Raw genomic sequence first — 12,961 nt, forward strand, 5'->3', positions numbered from 1 at the left:
GATTATCAAGAGTTGAAGCCAATAAGCCACCTGTTAACCATAGTTCTGAAATGACAGAGTAACTGTTATTTTTCTATCTTGGCCAATGTTTTTGAAGAGGAGTTTCATAGTATAATAGTCAGCTGGAAGGCATCTTTGACTTTACAAAAATCCGTGACAAAGTACTTAGAAATATAAAAGGGCTTAACTTTTGATTAGCTTAAAATAGCCCATTATGGGACTACTTACAGCACAAAATTTGGCAAATGCTGCAAATCAAGGTCCTTCCTCCCCAGAGTCACCACTAACTTCAGGTTATCAAATAATCTGTTGGTAGTTTGGAAATTTCAGAGAAAAGGTAATTAAAAACTTAATTTTTCTCACATACATTTCATTAATGTAAAATGCAAGAGCAGTTATTATAGTCCCCAAACTAGTACTTCCTATTATTATTCCTTAAGTGATCCTTAAGATCACTGAAGATAGGTACAAATTTAAAAAGATGAATTGATCTCAGAGAATAAATTTTTAAATCATTTGCCAGAGACTGGACTTGTTATCACAATGTTATTGACTACAGAAATAATGACCCAATTTCAGAAATTATTCATACTTTTCTGATGAACATTGCAATAGAAATATCACTATTCATCAAACATATAAACAATATTCCTGTGTAAAGTTTGAAATTCAATGTGCATAGGTTTATTTGCAAGCAAAAATAAAACAAACAGAATTAGATTTCCAACGCCTGTAATTCTAGCTACTCAGGAGGATGAGATCTGAGGATCATGGTTTGAAGCCAGCCTGAACAAGAAAGTTGGTGTGATTGTTATTTCCAATTAGTCACCAAAACCCTGGAGTGGAGCTATCAAGTGATAGAGCAGTAGCCTTGAGTACAAAAGTTCAGGGATAGTGTTCAGGCCCTGAGTTCAAGCCCAGAACCAATACACACACACACACAAAACCCATAGTCTGGGAATGTGGCTTAGTGGTAGAGTGCTTGCATGAAGTTCTGGGTTCAATTCCTCATTGAAGGCCAGAAGTGTTGCTGTGGCTCAAGTGGTAGAGTGTTATCCTTGAGTAATAGAAGCTCAGGGACATTGCACAGGACTTGAGTTCAAGAGTTAGGAGTTGCAAAAAACAATCCACAATTAGAAATATTTACAAAATAGATTGTTGAGCAAGAGATATAGAAAAATCTATCCCTTTGTATGGGTTTGCTCCTGGAAAGGACCTAGCACCACAAAGCTCTTCCATTTTCAAAAAATGCATATCTGGCAAACTAACTACAGTTTAGCAGAATAAGTTCAAAATAATGATTCCATCATAAAGTTGATTAACTGAATCAATATAAGGACACAGGCCTGCCTGGTATCATTCCCCATTGCACCTTTCACAGGAAAAAGATGTAGAGGTTTGGTTGTCACTGAGATGCTTGTTAAATTTGCTACAAAGTTAACAAGTACCATGCTCACAGGGAAACACAAAAAACTCCATTATGTAATGACACTATTAAATGGAATTTATATTACAATCCCATGACAGAGCAATGGCTGTGGCATGTTCACAACGTGTGCTGGGATCAGGGTTGATCTGTGTATGTATTGAAAGGTGTATCATTAGACATGTAGAGAAATCACACCCAAAGGCCTTCTCTGTGGAAGTGCTGTCAATTATCATCCTGATTTTTTTTTTATCTTAACTCAATATTGAAGGAAATGATTGAGATTGAAAAGATGGTTTATATCTTATTATATCTGCCAGGTACTGGATTTAGGGAAGTAGGGATAGGTGACTGATGAAGCAGATAAAATGTCTTGTTTTAATGTTGGACCATGTGGAAGTAAACATAGAAACCAAACAAGAGCTTCTACCCTAAGTGAATCACAATTTCTTATAGTTCAACTTGTTATTTTAGAAGACAGTAAGTAGTGTGGAGAAAATGAACACAGTGTGAGCAGAGAGACAGAAATTGGGGTTAGAGAAGTGTCTAGGGACAGGGTAGTAGGAGGTAAGGGAAGATTTCTCTGGGACGATTGCTTAGGTGCTGTGGAGGAAAATTGGTATAGAACAGAGTACTGCTACCTGTTCCAATGGCAGGTGATCACAGAGGTTTTGAAAAGTTAAAAATATTTGTTATAGGAGGGTGCCAGCGGCTCAGGCCTGTATTCTAAGCTGCTCAGGAAGCTGCGATCTGAGGATCACAGTTCAAAGTGAGCCTAGGTAGGCAAATCCAAGAGACTCTTTTCTCCAATTAACCCACAAGAAGTCAGAAGTGGAGCTGTGGTTCAAGTGGGAGATCACCAGACTTGAGAGAAGAATCCAAGCAAGAGTGCAAGGCTCTGAGTTCAAGTCTGAAAGTTAGCAGAAAATGTCATAAATTCAAAATGCCAAATAGATGGCTTATGAATATAAGCATCAAAGATACGTCCATTAACTTTGATAGATGAAACCCATTGTTACAGGGTCCAGGAATATACTCCTGGTTCCATAGGTCCAGTCTAACCATATATTTTCTTCTTTTTTATGTTTTTTATTATAAAAATAGAATACAGAGGGACAGTTACATAAGTAAGGTAATGAATACATTTCCTATCGAACATTGTTTCCTCCTCCTTTGTTTTTCCTCTACCATACCTTCCCTCCCCACCTCCCCAGCTCCTTCCTTCCCCCTCCCAAGTTGAGTACACATTTTCTTTAGCTTTATATAGGAGGAAAAGGCAGTGGCAGGAGAGAAATGCATATTTTTTTGTTTTTGTAGTTTGGTTTTTTGTTCTACTCTTAGGTCTTGAACTCAGGGCCTGGATGTACTCCTTTAGCTTTTATAGTCAAGCTAGCACTCTACCACTTGTGCCACAGCTCCACTTTGGGCTTTTCAGGGCTACCTAATTGGAGATACATATCACTGACTTTCCTGCCTTGGCTGGCTTTGAATCAGGATCTTCAGATCTCAGCCTGCTGAGTAGCTAGGATTACAGGTGTGAGACACCAGCATCCAATAACAAATGCATAATTTTAAAGTCCCAGTCACACACGTGTTCATGTGGTGAGAGTTGGAAGGCAGTACTCATAGAGAGCCAGGCAGTTCATCATCTCAGGATTTCTCAGCTGGAACCTGGATACAGTAAGTCATTGGTCTGGTAGGTGGATATAAAGTGGAAGCTGAGATACCAAGCTTTTATACTGCTTTTGGTTAATCTCTGAGCCCAAATGATAGTGCCCCTCAGTCAAAGGGCCTTCGGACCTGTTACAATATTATGCTCAAAATGGCACAAAATGTTAAGATTGGGGAACTCCAGGTTTCTTCTTGGTAGACGAAGTGAGACAAGTATTTGACTTGCTAAGGTTTTGGATAATCTACAATGCTTATTAGAGAATCTCAGAAATTGGACTTTATTTTAAGCAAAATGCAAATCCTACAAACAGAATATGGTTTATACTTTCAAAATTGATTATTACATAAAAATAGATTGGAAAGTAATTGGACATATCTCCCAATTGAAGCTTTCAGAGTTTGCAGTGTGTGCTAAATTATCTAGACCAGTGGAAAATTGCTTTATAATGCTGGGTCCATATATAGTCTAAAAGTCTGAAACAATAGGACAGAGTAAAAAAATAATCACTGCCCTTTCTAAGACCTAAAATTACAACAGAGGAAATAAAAACAAAGCTATGGAACCCATAGCAAATGCTATAGAATTCAAAGTGAAATAGAAATCCAGGTATGGAATTATAAATGCATCCTATCTCACAGAAGTGGCACAGAGAGGAGTACACTGCACTAAGGCACAAACACCAAATTCTGGTTTGTGCCCCCGGTCTGCCATTTAAACCGCCTCATAGAATTGAACAATTTATTTTGCATCAATTTCTTTCTGGAAAATTTGTAGTTACACCAACCTCAAAGCATAATGTAACTATCACACAGGTTAATAATACATGGAAAAAAAAACTAGAATAGCACCTAGTATAAAAAGGGATAAATAAGTAATAAGATTTCACAGTCTTTGTGATAACTTGATAGACTTGAAGTCATTAAAAATACATTAAGATGGACAGGTTCTGGTTCTCACACCTGTATTCCTAGCTATTCAATTTTTTCAATTGATTCAGACTTATCCTGCTTGATTTCTTCTTGTGTAAGTTTTGACAAATATTTTGGAAGAAATTGGTCTATTACATTTAGATTATCAAATTTGTGGCATAGGTTTGTTCACAATATTCCTTTGTTATCTTTATTAAACTTTAACATCATTGAAATTATCAGATTTCTCTTTTATTTCTCATATTGTTAATTTATCTTATCCTCATCTTAAGTAGTATCTTACTGATTTTCTTGATCTTTTCAAAGAATTACTTTTGAATTTATCATTGCAGGTTTCGGTGTATGGATTTTCTACAAGTTTCATTTATTTTTTCTGGGTGGTGGTAGTGGTATTAGAGATTGAATTCAGGAATTTTTCTAGTTAACTAAAATAGAAACTTGGTTTAATAACTTGAGGTCTACCTCCTACTGTATGCATTCAGTGCTAGAAGTTTCTTTCAAAGCACTGCTTCTGATGCATTTCACAGTTTGAGATATATTTGTTCGTTTCTTTGTTTAGGTGACACTGGAGTTTGACTCAGGCCCTCACATTTGCTAGTCAGGTGTCATACTGCTGATCCATATCTCCAGTCTTTTTAGCATTGGTTATATACTTCTGAGATGTGTCTCACCTCCTTCCCATATGGATTTTCATCATTGCTGAGATGACTGGTGTATACCATCTTCATTCCATTAAATGAAGTTTTGAAGACTTTTGTTTTCCACCCTGGCTGGCCTGGAACATCAATCTGCCTAGTCTCAGCCTTTCACATAGCTAAGACAAGAGATATGTACCCTGGACACCTAGCAGTGTTTAATCTTTAAGTATCTTTCTATTATTAATTTATATTATGGATTTCAAGTTTAATTCTATTTGGTCCAAGAGCAGGTATTATATTATTTCTATTGTTTTCATTTATCTTCTTACCTGGAATTTTCTCTGTCTCGATGAAAGCTCATGTGTGACCTTTTTTTTTTTTTTTTCATGTGTGAACTTGAATACAATCCCTTCTAATGTAGATGTCAATTATATTTATCTGACTGATGAAGGATAATTTCATGGGTTCAGAATTCCAGGTTGGTGATTTTTGTTTTTAATAGAGTTTAAGTATTTCACTTCATATTCTTACTTGTTTGGCTTCTAAAAATGAAATTCTTGTCTTTGTTCGTCCATAGAAAAATATATTATAATCTCTCTGTACAGTATTTTCACAATAAAAAAGTAAAAAAAGGAAAAACATATTATATAATCTATATCATGATTGGACTCTCTTACATGTATAAATTGATTATATATTTTAAATTATAGCTGTACGTATTACATGCGTATATAATATAAAGTTATAAATCTTGAGCCCCTTCTAATACTCAAAAACTTTCCTTTAGCAGTATTCTTTTTTATTTTTTATATTTTTGATGCTCCCCTCCCCCCATAACAGTATTCTTTTAGTTTGTTTTTCTGTGTGCCGTAATTGAGACTTGAACTCGGGGCCTTGGATTCTCTCTCTATTTATTTGAGATTTGAGGCTAGCATGCTACCATTTGAGTCATACTTCTGGCTATTTGCTGGTTCATTGGAGATAGGATTTCCTGGTATTTTTCTGCCCAGTCTGACTTCTTTGACCTGCCATCCTAGGATCTCAGCCTCTTGAGTAGCTATAATTACAGGTATGAACCACTAGCAGTGTTACAATGTAGAAAATAGAAGCAGGTCCAGGGCATGTATATGGTCAGTAGTCAGCTGACTAACTTTGAGAATTCCATTTTCAGAGTTTAGGAATGCTTCCCATTTTCTTATTCTTATATTGAGCTATCAGTTCTTTCTTTCATAAATGCACTTTAAGCAGATTTTGCAGGAGTAAGCTTCATTTAAAGATTCATATAGCTTATAAGTAGTGTAATGACTTTGTCCCCAGGGAAAATAAGGTATTTCAGATTCATTGTCATAGGAACCTCGTAATCCTCTAGAAAGTTCTGCTCTCATGGGGTCAAGGAAGGTTTCCCTCTGATTGTCATAGACATCAGGAAAGTGTCCAGGGACTTGTCATCACCTGTACTACAGTTCTGCAAGATGCTTAGACCTTTTGGCTATTTTTAATTTATAACCATGAACTATTACAGCATGCCACATATACCTGTTTGTGTGAGGATTTTTTTCTTCTTTTAGGGGCCTTTATTGTTGTTTGCAGAATTCATTCTGGTAACTTGCTGTTACCAGAGTTTCTCCTGAAAGTGTAGCTCATACCTGACATTAATTTGGGGAAAGTTCTGTCATTATTATTTCAAATACTTTTTCTATTTCTTTTCCTTTACTCCTTATGATATTCCCATCATCCATATGTAACGTCTTTTGCAATTATCCCATATTCCTTTGGTATCTTTTTTTTCATTCTTTGAAATGAAAAGGTATTTTAATATTTTAGGTTATACTATAAATCTTTTGTAAAATGATAATTGTTTATTAATATATTTTATAAAAAATAATTCATACTTTCATACAATATAATTGACTATATTTTCATTCTTCCATATTTTCAGTTTTGAATTGTCTTGTTTGTGAAATCCTCTCTCTGAAGTTTTTTCTAGGTGAGTTCTACATTCTCAGATCCTTTTATTTTTTTCCTGTCCAGAGACTAACCTTAAATCATTTTCAACTTACTTAGACACTCATTAACCTGTGTGTCTAACAATTATGTTGCTTTCATCAATTTTAAGTGTATATATATCAATCAGCAAGAGAACCAAAATATTCTCTCAATCTATGTGATGAATTCCTCTTCATTAACAAATGATTAAACAATTAAACAGCTTTGCTCAATGTTTCTATTAAAAATGTGCCATAAAAATTATTGCTACAGTACAATCACTATCAGTAAATAAATTATTCAATATGTGATTATCAGAGACTTCTGTAAAGTCAAACTAAATGAATTCCAACTCACATTCTCCTTAGTTAATCTCAAAATAGTCCTAGCCACTCTAGAAAGTATGACAGACCTGAAGTGGAACAGACTAGAAGGCGAAGAAATGAATACAAGAACCCACAGCTATCTGATAAAATGTATGGTGGAAAAAGACAGCCTCTTCAACAAATGGTGCTGGGAAAACCAAATGTCCATATATATGACCTCTCTCACACCTTAAATTAATATCAATTCAGAGTGGATCAAAAACCTCAATATAAGATTTAAAACTTTACTACAGGAAAGAGTAAACATTAGAATGTATTGACATAGGCAGAAACTCCCTAAATATAACTCCAGGAACTTAGAAAATAGAAAAGAGACTTGGCAAATAGGATTGTATCAAGCTAAAAAGCTTCTGCACAGCAAAGGACATGGTTATTAACCTAAAAATACAACCTGTAGAAGACCTCTAGCCAAAAAAGAAATGCAAATCAAAACAGAATCAAGATTTCATCTCATTCTAGACATAATGGCCATCATCAAGAATACAAACAGCAACAAATGCTGACAAGAATGGAGTAGGAGGGGAGAAGGAACCTTAATTGGTGGAAATATAAATTAGTACAACTTTGAACAACAGTTGAACAAAAAGAATACTAAGGAGCTCAAATATGAGTGAGAGGGTTGGGAAATAAGGAGAAGTGAGTAGACAAATAGAGGGATGAATGGTGGGCAAATATAGTCATAATATTCAATTTGTACATATGGAAATGGAACTCAGACATATTAGAAAATAGGCAAGGAAATGGATAGGTGGAGGGGAGAATGATGGAAGCATTAACTGATCAAAATGCACTGTACATGTAAAGGGACACATTTAGTTGAAACTCCTACAACTATCTAAAAATAATTAAGAAGGGAAGAAAGCATGCCAAATGACACAGGAGATATTGGGTTAGAAAGATATACTAGTTCTATCCATTTGAATTTATATGTCTCAAAATGTATCAAAATTTTTGACTGGGTGACCACAGCTTGTTCCTCTTCCAGGATCTTGAAGGGCTCCCAAGAGGATAAGCTTAAACTTCATTAGCTTCATACAAACCTATCTCTGCAGATTTTTACTTGACCCTCAAAATTATCTATTAGCTTAGTGTTTTCAGAAGCCTGGGCAGCTCTGGGAAAATGTTTAGTGAATTAATGAAAGTGGTCAAATTTTAATCAACACAATGAGCAGGAAGTCCATCAGAGGTGTGGTAAAAATAATGTACAGAGGGGATTTTTAATACACTAAATCAAGCAGTATTATAGTGTCAATGGTGTGTTAAGTCCTGTGGGTTCTAAAACAGAATTCCTGGCTACCTCTTCTAAAATATCCTCTGATCTTTCCCATGACTCAGTTTCCTCATCTGGAAAATAAAATAGTATATATAATTCTAGTGACTTTTCGTGTGTTAACTATAGGTATTAGTTAACACAATCATTTTTGTGAGAAGTAAAATTATTAATACCTGTAAAGCTTAAAATTTCATGCCAAGTGTTGTAGTGTGTGTGTGTGTGTGTGTGTGTGTGTGTGTGTGTGTGTGTGTGTGTGCGGTAAAATTGGGCTTGTTCACATGCTTGCTTGGTTTTTACTCAAGAATGGTGCTCTGCCACTTGAGCCATACCTTGCCTTCTAAGAGTTTCAATACAGAGTAAATATTTTAAAGGGTAACTATCTTTATTTTTCAAACAGAACATTCCTTCCTTTGCACAAATATTTTAAGGAAAACAAAAATAAACTATAATTCTTAAAATTAAAATGAAATTGATACTTGGAGTGAATTAAGTGATCCATAAACTAAAGATAAAAAAACTTGACAAGAGCTGGTGTATGGACAAAGTGGTAGAATGCCACCCTGAGTTCAAACCTCAGTCAAACAAAAAAATGAGTTAATTTTACATTGAACACGGTGGCATATATATAATCCTAGCTATTCTGGAGGTGGATATAGGGAAGATTGCATTTCTAAATTGTGAAAGTACCATATAGAGAGGTTACAATTACATGAGCAAGGTAATGTACATTTCTTATCAAGCATTGTTGCCTCCTTCTTTGTTCCCATCCCTTCCCCCATATGCGCCCCCCCCACCAAAGTTGTAAAGTTCGTTTTTTGACATAACGTCTTGTACATCTCATTGTTGCAATGGATCCACCTGTATCCTTATTTAAACAATTTGTTTATTCCCTTCCCCTCCGCAAATTATACCAACATCAACTACAGTGAAAACAGTGGTTATACTGTGGGGGAGGGACATACAAAGCAAGAAAGAAATCATCTTATGAATATGTTAGAAATAATCACAAGAAAGGGGCAGGGAAAGTGGCTTAGTGGTAGATCACTTGCTTGCATGCATGAGGCCCTAGGTTCAATTCCCCAGCACCACATAAACAAAAAGAAAAAAAGCCAGAAATGGTGCTGTGGTTCAAGGGATAGAGCGCTAACCTTGAGCTGAAGAGCTGAGGGACAGTACCAAGACCCAGAGTTCAGGCCCCACAACCAGACCCCCCCCCTCAAAAAAAGAAAAAATCACAAGAAAGAAAAAAAACATGAGTCCTTATCTTAGGGTTCATTTTGCCTAACATCAACTTATCTGACCGTTTCTGCTTGTCTCAGACATATACTAGTTATTGCAAATAAGGGAAACCATGGGACCTATGTTTCTTTGGGCCTGACTTCACTTAGTATAATTTGTACCAATCTTTCCATTTCCTAACAAATGGGGCAATGCCATTCTTTCTGATGGAAGCAGAGAATTCCATTGTGTATATATACCACATTTTCTTGATCCATTCATCTATGAAGGGGCATTTGGGTTGGTTCCATATCTTAGCTATGGTAAATAATGCTGCAATAAACGTAGTCGTGCTGGTAGCTTTAGTGTGGCCTTGTTTGTGATCATTTGGGTAAACGCCCAAAAGTGGTATTGCTGGGTCATAGGGGAGCTCTATATGGAGTCTTCTGAGGAACCTCCATACTACTTTTCAAAGTAGCTGATATGGAATAATAAAATACCCTGAATAGCAAACACGATCCTTAACAGAAAAAATAGTGCTGGAGGAATATCAATACCAAATTTCAAACTTTACTACAAAGCCATAGTAATGATACCAGCTTGGTACTGGCACAAGAACAGACTTCAGTACTAATGGGATAGAATTGAGAACCCAGAAATGAACCCACAGACCTATAGCCATCTAATCTTCGATAAGGGAGCTAAAAAAAATAGAATGGAAGAAAGACAGCCTCTTCAGTAAATGGTGCTGGCAAAATTCGTTAATCACTTGTAGAAAACTAAAGCTAGATCCTTATATATCACCCTGTACCAGAATCAACTCCAAATGGATCAAAGACCTGGGTGTCAAAGCAGACACCCTGAAAACATTACAAGATAAAATAGGAGAAACCCTAGGTCTCCTTGGCACAGGCAGAAATTTTTGTAAAAGAGATCCAGAAACACAACAAATCAAAGAAAGGTTGGACAATTGGGAGTGCATGATATTGCAGAATTTCTGCAAGACAAAGGTCATAGCTGGCAAGATCAATAGGAAGTCCACTGATTGGGAGAAGATCTTCACTAGCCATACAACGGACAAGTGTCTCATATCTACAATATACCTGGAACTCAATTAAATCCCCCAACAACAAATCCTCAAAGAAACAATTGCCCAATAAATAAGTGGGCTAAAGAATGAAAGAGAAATTTCTCTGAAGAGGAAAGAAGGATGGCCAATGAAGAAATAAATGCTCAACCTCCCTAGCCATAAAAGAAATACAAATCAAAACAACATTGAGATTCCACCTCACCCCAGTTAGATTGGCTATAATTAAGAACTCTATTAACAACAGATGCTGAATGGGATGTGGACAGAAGGGAACCTTACTGCATTGTTGGTCGGAGTATAAACTTGCTCAACCACTTTGGAAAGTAGTATAGAAGATTGCATTTTGAAGCCAGCTTGGGTAAAATGTGAGTTTCCAGATCAACCAACAAGCAGGGATAATGGTACACATTATAATTTGAGCTATGAAGGATGAGTATATAGAGGATTGTGATCCGAGGCTGGCCCCTGGCAACAACAGAAATGGATACCTAAACCTACATGCTCAACGTTATCTTTTGCAAAATGTGGAAGAGAGGCCCTTTAAGGCATATGTGTGTGTGTTCTATCTGAATGTCAAGGGTTGAAGTGTTGAAGTAGCATGGAAAATAAAAACATGGACCTCTTCTTGTTGAACTGAGGAGCATAACGTAAATTCTTTTTTTTTTTTTTTTGTCGGTCGTGGGGCTTGAACTCTGGGCCTGGGCGTTGTCCCTTAGCTCTTCAGCTCAAGGCAAGCGCTCTACCACTTGAGCTACAGCGCCACTTCCTAATGTAAATTCTTCTATGAACTCAGGAATGCAGCTCAGCTGAATCCCAGCTTTGAGATATTGCAATAACAGACTTTCATCAATTTTTCCTGCTACTGGAAAAAAGATACTAAACGAAATATTAGTGCTTAAGTCTCAAACACCTCTCTTTCTCATCCACTTCAGAGTTTACATGATGGAGAATGATCAAGTTTTCCTGGGGGGACAATGCTCACCAATATGGGGCAGGATTTATCAGGCATGTGCTCACTAATATCTGAGAAAGCAAGATTGGAATAAAGGGGATATTTGGGGGTTTTCTCTTGGGTGGTATTTTTTGTTTGGTTTCGTTTGGTTTTTGCTAATCCTGGGGCATGAACTCAGGACTAGGGTCCTGTACTTGAACATTTCTGCTCAAGGCTAGTACTTTACCACTTAAGCCACAGCCCTATTTCTGGCTTTCTTTGGTGGTTAATTGGAGATAAATTTCTCAGGAAGTTTTCTTCCTGGCCTTTCAACTGCAATCCTCAGATCTCATCCTCAGCTAAGATAACATGTATGAGCCACCAGCAACCAGCTGGAATACTTGGATTTTCTTGCTTTTTTTGATCCTGTGGGGCAAGCCAGACAAAATGTAACATTTTCTTTTACCAAATAAGAAAGAGAAACTTTTAAATCCAACTGTATGTGATCTGTTAGAATGAAGAGTTTTAAATTTTATAAAAACTTCATATTTTCATTGTGCTAATACACAGAATCTTAAAAATCCAGAAAATATTCATTCTGATTATTATTATTATTTTGTTGTCTCAAAAAGAAATTGAGGCATTCCTAAATGGTCGTGTTATTCTTTCCCATATTTTCTTTTAAAAGGTCTTTGATGTGCCTCTAAATGTTACTGGTTTCTGCAAGATAAAAGAAATTCCCTAGTACCACTTGAAATATAATGCTCTCCGTTAGAGTTTATGAGAAATTTCTACCTTCCGCATAAATTATCACTTCAGTTAACTCTGTTAGTGTAAATTGTGTCTCTCTTAGGAGCCACAGATTTGCTAAATATTAGTCAAAGAAATAATAGAAGCCATTCTTATAGGAAATGATCAGTTAAAACAATACTTTTGTTTATGAGTATGTGTGTTGTGATTTGGAGTTTTTTCATAGAAGTCGTGGGGATGGAGCACAGGGTCTTGTGCACACTTCGCAAGAACACTACCACTGAGCTGCATCCCTAGCCCCTTGTGTGTGGTTTTGAAATCATGATGTCACAAGCCTGTAATAGAAATCAGTATAGCAATTCTGGGATTTGCCATGCATTTATGGAAACGCTGAGGAAAGATGAATTTTTAAAAGTTCCTGGATGTGGTTTTCATATCCTAACATTAGGGAAACATTGAGAAAGAACAAATATTAGTAGGTTTCTTGAGTGCTGAGAACAACCATTATCATTTGGATTTTTTTTTTTGTTCTTTTGTGCTAGTACTGGGGCTTGAGCCCAAGTCCCTTAGCCCTTTTCACACAAGGCTGGCTCTCTACCATGTGAGTCACAGCCACAATTCTAGTTTATTTTGTATATAATTGGAGATCAAAAGTCCTGACT

The sequence above is a fragment of the Dipodomys merriami genome, unplaced genomic scaffold (assembly GCF_024711535.1).
Source record: "Dipodomys merriami isolate MVZ:Mamm:240054 unplaced genomic scaffold, mDipMer1.0.p SCAF_583, whole genome shotgun sequence".
Taxonomy (NCBI): domain Eukaryota; kingdom Metazoa; phylum Chordata; class Mammalia; order Rodentia; family Heteromyidae; genus Dipodomys; species Dipodomys merriami.